This window comes from Clytia hemisphaerica, unplaced genomic scaffold (assembly GCF_902728285.1).
Source record: "Clytia hemisphaerica strain Z4C2 unplaced genomic scaffold, Clytia hemisphaerica genome assembly, whole genome shotgun sequence".
In the NCBI taxonomy this organism is placed as follows: Eukaryota; Metazoa; Cnidaria; class Hydrozoa; order Leptothecata; family Clytiidae; genus Clytia; species Clytia hemisphaerica.
In genome coordinates this window covers 1,604,739-1,613,557 of record NW_027103473.1, presented here as the reverse complement: position 1 = coordinate 1,613,557, position 8,819 = coordinate 1,604,739, and the positions used below count along the sequence as shown (strand labels likewise).

Below are 8,819 nucleotides of genomic sequence, written 5' to 3'. Positions count from 1 at the left end.
GAAAAATCATACCCGTTGCTAGGGCCTGATTTCTTTATGGCTGATCTAAACATAGGATCATGAAATACCAAACGAAAGATCTTTTTACGCCCTTTTCCGGCGTCTAAATCAATACCGCCTTTTTTTCGCGGGATTTCCTAATATGACGTAATCAAAGATGGTAACCAAAGAAATGATATTTTTAAAAACATACAAATTTTGGAGGCTGTCAGCCGGTTAGCAGACGATATCATCCACCAGGATGCAAGTGAAATTTTTCAATCTGCGGACCTAGACGGGGGTTCGGTTATTATCAGTTAGGGTTAGGGTTGGAGCTCGAGAGTCACAATATAAGGCCGAAGGCCTTCTTAGGGGCATCCGCACCCTGTGACCTAACTTAGGATCCCGTAGGGATCCTTGTAGGGGCACCGGTAGGGTTGGGAGCTTTCTTAATAAAGGTCTGTAAATTACACGCTATAAGTATTTGTGAATGACAATTTTCTGCCGTGTCTCGTTGGCGCAAGCGGTTAGGTATCGGGCTTGTAAACGAAGGTTGCTTGCATTTGGTGGTTCGAGCCTGGGTCGGAGACCACTTTCACCGGTACGGTCAAATTTCACAAAAATACTTAGAAAACAGTTAGAAACACTAGAGAAAGTCAGAAAATCAGGATAGAAGATAGGAAAGTAGAAAATAGGGGGAAAATAAGAGAGGATGCATCCTGGTGGATGATATCGTTTGCCAACCCTGTCAGCCAGTCAGCAGTGATTTTGACTATGAAAACCGCTTTAATTTGGAAATGTTGGATTGACTGATGACATTTTTAGCTCTTTAATGTCATTCTTCTCAACTAAGAAAGCTTGAGCTAGGTGAAACCAAAGACTTGATTCTCAAACTCAACGTTTTCGATATGAACTTAGTTTGACGACACCGGAAAACTTATTGTTATTGAAGGACAAAGAACAAAGGCATATTCAATGATGTATCTATTTAAAGATCCAAGTGTTAAAGGAATTGAAAACCTGGAGGCTGGTTTAACAATTGTGTGTGATGAATTATTGAAGGTCTGGGGCGCTCCCTCTGGCTCCGCCCTCTGGCTGGATTATTTACATTCACGAAGAAATCGTGCACGACTAGATGACCAAGTGGATTCTTGTATCACAACAGATCAACTTTAGATTAACCTATAACTGGCAGAATCAGTGAGGAAATATACTAGGATGATCTATTACATTGAAAATATGGTTTTTGTTGTGAAAACACATTTAAATTGACTTTTTAAATCAATGTTGACGTGGAGTTTGGCGCAAAATTTTAGGATTGGCGCACATCACGTGAAAGTGATAATTTGGAATTTCTGGACTATTTTGATATTTCAAAGCCTTTTTTAAAGTATATAAAGTAGAACTATAGTCCATTTTTAGTCAAACAGCGAAAGAATTTTGTAAAACGGTCGATTTATTACAGAGAAATAGAGATATATATCTACTTCTGACTTTGCGGTCCGTTTTCTCAAAATAGGTTTCAGGGGGTTTTCGCACACCTTGGCAACGTTTTCTCAGGATTGACAAGTGCTATGAACTTGAAATTTTCAGGAGAAATTCAATTTATGGTCTAGAGTGTTATGAATAGATTACATTTTTGAAAAAATACTTTTTTGATTTCTAAATTCAAAAAATGCATTTTTTAGTTTCCAGACCCCCTGGAATGAAATTTCAAAAAAAATTCCATTCATAACACTCCTTATCCAAATATTAACAAGCTGCAAAAAAAATTTTTGTGATAGGTTTTGTAGATTTTTCTAAAACGTTGACACAATATTTTCACAGTACATTACCCCCTGGCTGATTTTACCCCCGTCTTGGCTATTTTTAGACTTTTTTTTACATTTTTGAAATCATCTATTGTTAAGTTACCTCTGTAGAAAATTTCATTTAAAAATCTCTTCAAGTTCAAAAGTTATACAGGAAAATGTAAAAAATCAACCTTCTCGATTTTTCATGTGACTCCCACCTTTTTGAATTTGTAGCTGGTTGGAATAAGTACTAGTTATCGCATGATTTCGAGTGCAATACGAGAAATATTTTACGAGCTCCGAGATTTTTCCGTAATATTTTTCCGAGCCTTTAGGCGAGGAAAAATATCGGTAAAATCTCGGAACGAGTAAAATATCGAGTATTGCACGAGAAGTCATGTGATAACTAATTTATTGTCGACTCAAAAAAATTGTCCTCTTTTTGTTTCAAAACTTACTTCCGCCTTCTTCTGCTTCTGTGTAGTTTCGAATGTTTTTATTCGAAAATCTAATTCGAACGTTAGATTCGAACAAAAACATTCGATAACTTCCCGCTGAAAATATTCACACAAAAACAAAACTTTTCGATCATTTTCGATCCAGAAGTTTTGTTTTGAAAAGTTGCAGATTTTTCAGAGATGTATTTGAAAGTTTCTAGATTGATAATTCAAAATGCAGATGATGTACAGTATTGTTTCGATGGAGAAGAAACCCTCCATCATTGGATTAATCAGATTGATAACATTCAGTCTTTTTCTATTTTTTTGTTTCGATATGACATATGGCCATGGAAAAGAATAGCAGAGGAAAGGAGTCCCACGATGGAAATGTATGCTTGTAATAATGGTTAAAGAACAACATTTTTTCAACAGCAAAACAATTTGGATACTTTCTTGATTATCGTCAATCTCTAAATGTTTCGAATTTCAGAAGGAAGATGTAATGATTGTTGAGTTGAAAAGTCAAGGACGTACGTTGTTGTCGAGAACGAGAATTAGGAGAGAACTTTTATAAAAATCACTCGTCATTTGGTTTAATAGAAGACATTACACTTCCCTTGTTATGTTATGAGAAATTTTATTGGCCAACATTCAAGAATCTAAAGTTATTTTGTATGCATTGATAAAAAACTGTTTGGTTACCACACGGACAAATTTGCCAAAAGTTAAAAATATTTGGGTGGTGTTAAGTAGTTTTATAATTTCTTAGTTCATCAGATTTGATTTTAGTGTCTTTTATGGAAGAACTCCAAAGTAAAAGTTAATCTGAACATATTTTTGTTGCGTTTTTCCCTTTGATTCCCAAGTCAGTTTCTCCGAAGGTCAGTTCTTTTCGGCTGTTTTGTTTTGATTTTTCTCCCGCCGCTTACCCAGTCCCCCAAAAGTCAACGCGGTCATATTTCCAGACTAAAGAAATATGAAATATCGCAAATATCTCGATGCTCTCGACCAATCAAAACGCTGATATTTTTTTGGGTCGGCAATAATAACTTAAGTGACATGTGCTAAATAAATCCCCAAATTATGTCTTGACCAAGCCTTGGCTGTGAGCTTTTCTAACATATTTTCATTCAGTTTACAGTCTGTTCCTCTAAAGGATCCTGCATTGTAATACGCATGCGTAATTTGTCGTTCTTTTAGACCACATGTAGTTAATTCCCGTGATAAACCAATGGGAATGAATCGCTAGGGGTTATACGGAAGTTGTACAGTCACTTTCGGTCGGGGTTGTGGACGGCGAAATATGTCGTTTTTTATGAAACTTGTCGTTCTTTTTGTCTATTTTTAGTAATGCAGGATTCTTTAGATAAATCCCCTCTTAATATTGCATCGAGATTCTATTTTACTATTTTAATTGATTCAGTTTACTAATCAATACTCTCATTTTTTCAATTTTGGAAGAAATCAACTCAAATCGAGCCTTTGGGCATATTATTTTTCGAGTATTATTTGTTGTTGAATTATACTTCTTACAAAGTAAACAAGTGTAATAGACAGGTACGAGCCGGGAAGTATCTTATCCATTTGGTGGAATAACTTTCTTGGGGTTTTTCTTGTTCCCTATGGTAATAAGAATATTTTAAGCTTCTGGGCCACCTGGATTTCTCACCTGGGTATCCATAATGGCGGATTTTGGGTCATTGGACCCCCGTAGGTAAAACTGAAAATATTTCCAACCAAAACATAGGCTTATCATTTATCAATCGATCGCAAATTTGATACTGATTAATTTTGAGATACAAAGTTGGGTCTGAACATCGACCTCTAACGGACCCGTTAGAGGTCGATGGTCTGAAAACTTTCTTGAGATATAAATCACATTCGTTTTCTCAGGTTTGGCTGTAATTGTAGGCGGGTTTTCATGGAGTAGTAAGTCAATTCTTTTAGTAATATCTGAAGAAGTATGCATCTAAACATATCAAAACGTTATGTGCTCCTAGAAAAGGCATTCAATATTGTTTACGCAAATTTCAAAAAGTTTGCAGTAAAAATGTGTATTTTACAGACCAGATTACAATTTCCTTACTGTCAAAAAAATATTTTTTTCTCTCAAAACTGGCCTCTTTGTCTAAAACAAATTAGTGTTCTTAATAAGGTTTAGAGCCACTCACTTCTTCGTAATCTCACTCAGAGGGGTACTTGAGGGGAAATTTAAGGGCTAAATGTGTCTGGTCAGTACTTTATAAGCATGATTTTTGGTAGGATTTGATCCCAAAAACGATGAAATGTTCAGCTAATGCTCAAAAATTTGACAAATTCTCTCATTGTATCTCGGCATTAACCCTATTATTATCAGGCTTTTTCGGGTTTTGTATTCTCAAGGGGGGGTGTTTTCCCGGGGGGGGGGTACTAGGGTTGCGAGCTGAAGTTGCGGGGAGGTGCCGCCCGACTTTCGGAATTTGGACCCTTGCTGGGACTAAAAAAGAGAAAACCAAGGAAAATTTTGTGAATTTTACGACCCGTAGCGGGACTAATTTGACCAATTTTGACCAAATTTCGATCTTTCAGGGGGTAAAAAGTTGAAATTTTCCTATTTTCCGACCCTTAGTGGGACTGAAATTTGATTTTCTGATTTTTCCGACCCTTAGCGGGACTTTGGAAGTCCAAAAAAGGTACCCTTATGGGCGGCACATACCGTACCCTCAATTTGCCTAAGTACCCCCCCCCCACCAGCCTTGCATAACTTTTGATCTAGAAAAGATATGGACTTGAAACTTGGCAGAAATGTTCTCTACCATAAAGCATGGAGGTAATAAGAAATAGATGGAGAATAAATGACTCGGTAATGGCCTAAGTTATCGTTAAATTCTTTTATATTTTCATTCAAATCGGTTTTCTTTGATTTACTATCATTGGAAGCAAAAAAATCCGAAATGTAAATTTATAAGAACAGAAGTGAGAATGTTATCCTGATTGAAATAAACATTTTATGCAAAAGGTTCTTGTTCAAACGCGATATAAGAATAATTTTCTCGTAGTAAGGTTACAATAGTTCTATGATTTCATATCGATGTATTTTTGGGCAAACATATTGCTAATTTTGAGAGTTCAGCACATTTTTCCTTGAAAATTTCTTCATTAGAAATCTTTACGTCTAAAAGGGAGGGGGCTTCAAATTCTGATGGATGATTAATTTAAGGTTCCCTAATCGTAATATAGATTTTTTTTTAAATCTATCGATGATTTTATGAGAGGGGGCCCTTAAAAATATAGGATTTTGTGCTTGTTCCGGCAAGCTTTTTCTCATTTTGATCAACAAAGCTATTATCTCACAATAGAGCTGTTAAAAATCCAACACCTTTTTATTCAGTTTTTTATGAACTTAAATATTCCCATGAGTGCACACAAAATTGATCACTTTTTCCCATTGCAACCAAGGAGCCGTTTGCTTCCGATGATTAGGTACAATGAAATAAAAGTCATTTATTCTCCATCCATTTCTTATTACCTCCATGCATAAAGGGAGTTCATAGAAGGAAGTTCATGGGTTGATGACGTCATCATAAAGGTGATGACGTCATCACAAAGTTTCACAACTATCGCTGACCAATGAAAAAGTACTATTCAAGAAAATAGCAATTAGATTTAAACGAGTGAAGATTTTTCAATTCTGTTTTGAAATTCTAAAAGCAAAAAAGAATATCTTTAACATATTTACCGGTTTTTAACATACTAATAAAATTGACGTTTAAAATCCATGCAGAAAATGAGTAAGTAAAAAAAAAACAATGACGTCATTTTTGATGACATCATCAGTTTTCGAAAGATTTTTAAAATATTTTTTTAAATTTATTATTGATGCCTAAAACCTGTCAAAATTTGAAGTCAATTGGATGCCTAGATCAAAAGTTGGATTTTATGATACGCCTGCACAAAAAAGTCATAAAACCTGATCTCGTCGGTGCATAATTGTAAAATTTGATATAAATGCTGCTAATAAGATTATATTAAATGTCAGAAACTTTCAGAATGTTAAAAGTTTTTTTTCAGTGAGCTATTAGCAAAAGAGTACCAGCCTGGTGGAAAACACCCCCCTGATAAAAATAGGGTTAAACAAAGTTGAAGCTTCTATTTATTTTTTGACAAATGCAAAGAATTAAGAATACATGTAAATCGTTGTGTGTATTTCACAGACCAGAATTAAGTGCCTTTAGGAGGTTATCGTTGTTATATTGCCCTAAAAGCGTTTAGACTTACCACGGAAAAACCTGAGCTTGAGAATTTACTGAGTTTAATCTGTCAAAATCCTCTAATTCCTATATCTTTATTCATACATGTAACGAGATTTAGAGGACTCAGAATTTGTGTAACCTGTCTTCAAGACTTCGAGAGGTGCTTGACTTAAGAGGAACTTATCCGATTTTTTGCTACTGGAGGAAGCCTAAAGCTTCTGAGGATGGCATTCATAGCTTCACGCATAAGGAAGTTGGGCAAACATCTCATAATTTTGCGCGTTTTTCAGTATTTTAGTTCCGCTTAACGGTAGCATTCTTATCTTACGGTCTCTCTATTGTTTTATCATCATCAAAAAGACTTTTCCGGAGTTATTTTGATCTGATTACTCATTTTGTAATATCCAGTTTGTCTTTTTCTTATCCCTGGAGAGTTAAATGAATCTAATCTTTTTATACCACAAGTGGTTATTAAGCAATCTTCATAGGTTAAAAATATTACTCTACTCAAAGTATTCGAACAGTTATGTTTCTAAACGTGTACATTAGTAAAATAACATATGAAGAGCAGTATCTTCAGATATATACGCTTTTTATAGGAAAAAACCAGTAAGTCATATGATTCTGGCTGGGCTGCTCTTAAATCTATATGAATTTTTCAGCCTTAAATGTCAATATTACTTAAAATGGAAACATGTACTTCTCAGTAATTTCTGAAATCTGAGGCTCAGATTCTTCTTTAGTGAGGTCTGTTAGCACAAAAATACTTCAGATGGTGATTAAAGCATGAAATTTGGCACAGATGATCCTTAGAGGGTCTAAAACTTAATTTTAAACAGTAACACCAAATTTTGCCACCTGGCCACCTGCCAGATGACGTCATCAGGTGGCTTAGCAAATATTTATTTTTTTGAAAATATTTAAAATCTGATGGTATCAGCGGAAAGAGCATGAAATGCTGATGAAAATCGAGGTATAAAACATGCCTTCAAAATCTTCCTATCAAAAGTTATGGAGGTTTAAAGTTTTGTGATGACGTCATCATAAGCCTTTCCAGGCAAAACCTAAAATCCCGTAATAACGGAACTAGTTGACCAAATTTAGTGTTTTATACATGAATCCATATCAAAATTTGAAGTTCCTTGATGCTTAAGTCTAAACAACATAGGAAGGCTTAAAACATCCAAATAAATTAGTTGGTTAGTACACTGTGCTCCTGAAGGGAGAACGCTGCGTTGATTTGCCTTGTAAAGCTCAAAATCTAAGTTTTAGTATTCTGTAGGATTTAAAGCTTTTAATTCAATTTGAACATCGGAATCGGAAAAAGCAATGAATTTTGATGTGAATTCATGTATATAACATGAAATTTGGTCAATTTTACCAAAATTACGCGGTTTTAAGTTTTGCCTGGAAAGGCTTATGATGACGTCATCAAAAAACTTTCAACCTCCATAACTTTTGATAGGAAGATTTTCAAGGCATGTTTTATACCTCAATTTTTATCAGCATTTCATGCTCTTTCCGTTGAATTCATCAGATTTTGAATATTTTCAAAAAAATAATTTTTTGCCTAGCCACCTGATGACGTCATCTGGCAGGTGGCCAGGTGGCAAAATTTGGTGTTACTGTTTAAAATTAAGTTTTAGACCCTCTAAGGATCATCTGTGCCAAATTTCATGCTTTAATCACCATCTGAAGTATTCTTACGTTTTTATGTGCTACCTGACCTCACTATTATTTGTTCTTAGGTTTTGAGAAATTTCAGCCTCGTATTCTTATGAAATTGTTCTTATAAAAAACGTGTAAGACAAGGCACGAATGTCACTCTAAGTAGACTGTAAATCACTCCCTTGACACATTTGTTAGCATTTGAAAGAATTTTGTCTCAGATGGGAGGTCACTCTTAACAAAAATTACTGTAGGGCTAAGATCATTCCTTTTGAACGCAAGTTCAACTCTATGTGTTCGTTTTGCTTCGGTGGCACCTTAATGAAAGTTATGGCTAGTAAATAAAAATTTAACTTCGACTCAAGACCAATTTGCTGACAACAATATTGAAATCATAAAACATCTTTTTTTTTTGCTTGCTTCGCTCGCATTACACATTGTTTCTTTAATTTGTCAAATTTGTCTATTTTTATTTAGTGATTCAGGGTATCTTGGCAGTCGATTTTCTAGTCGGCCACAACTATGGTGGGGACGGTTTTTCCCTTTTCCATTCATCTAAGATACATCTACTCTTCTCCACTAAATATTTCCTTCCTCATTATGCCTAGGCAAATGAATTAGTAAAAGTTTATGGGGGCACTACTTTGGAAAATTGGGAGAGGGGCGCCATTTGAAAAAAATTGACTTTGGCCCCTCCAGAAAGATTT

General features: G+C 35.1%; 1 protein-coding gene across 1 annotated transcript in view; it reads left to right on the top strand.

Moving 5' to 3' along the window:
* Nucleotides 1-8,819, top strand: part of LOC136798446 (SE-cephalotoxin-like) — a 35,422-nt gene that overhangs the window by 25,929 nt on the left and 674 nt on the right. The gene's annotated exons all lie outside the window — the stretch shown is intronic.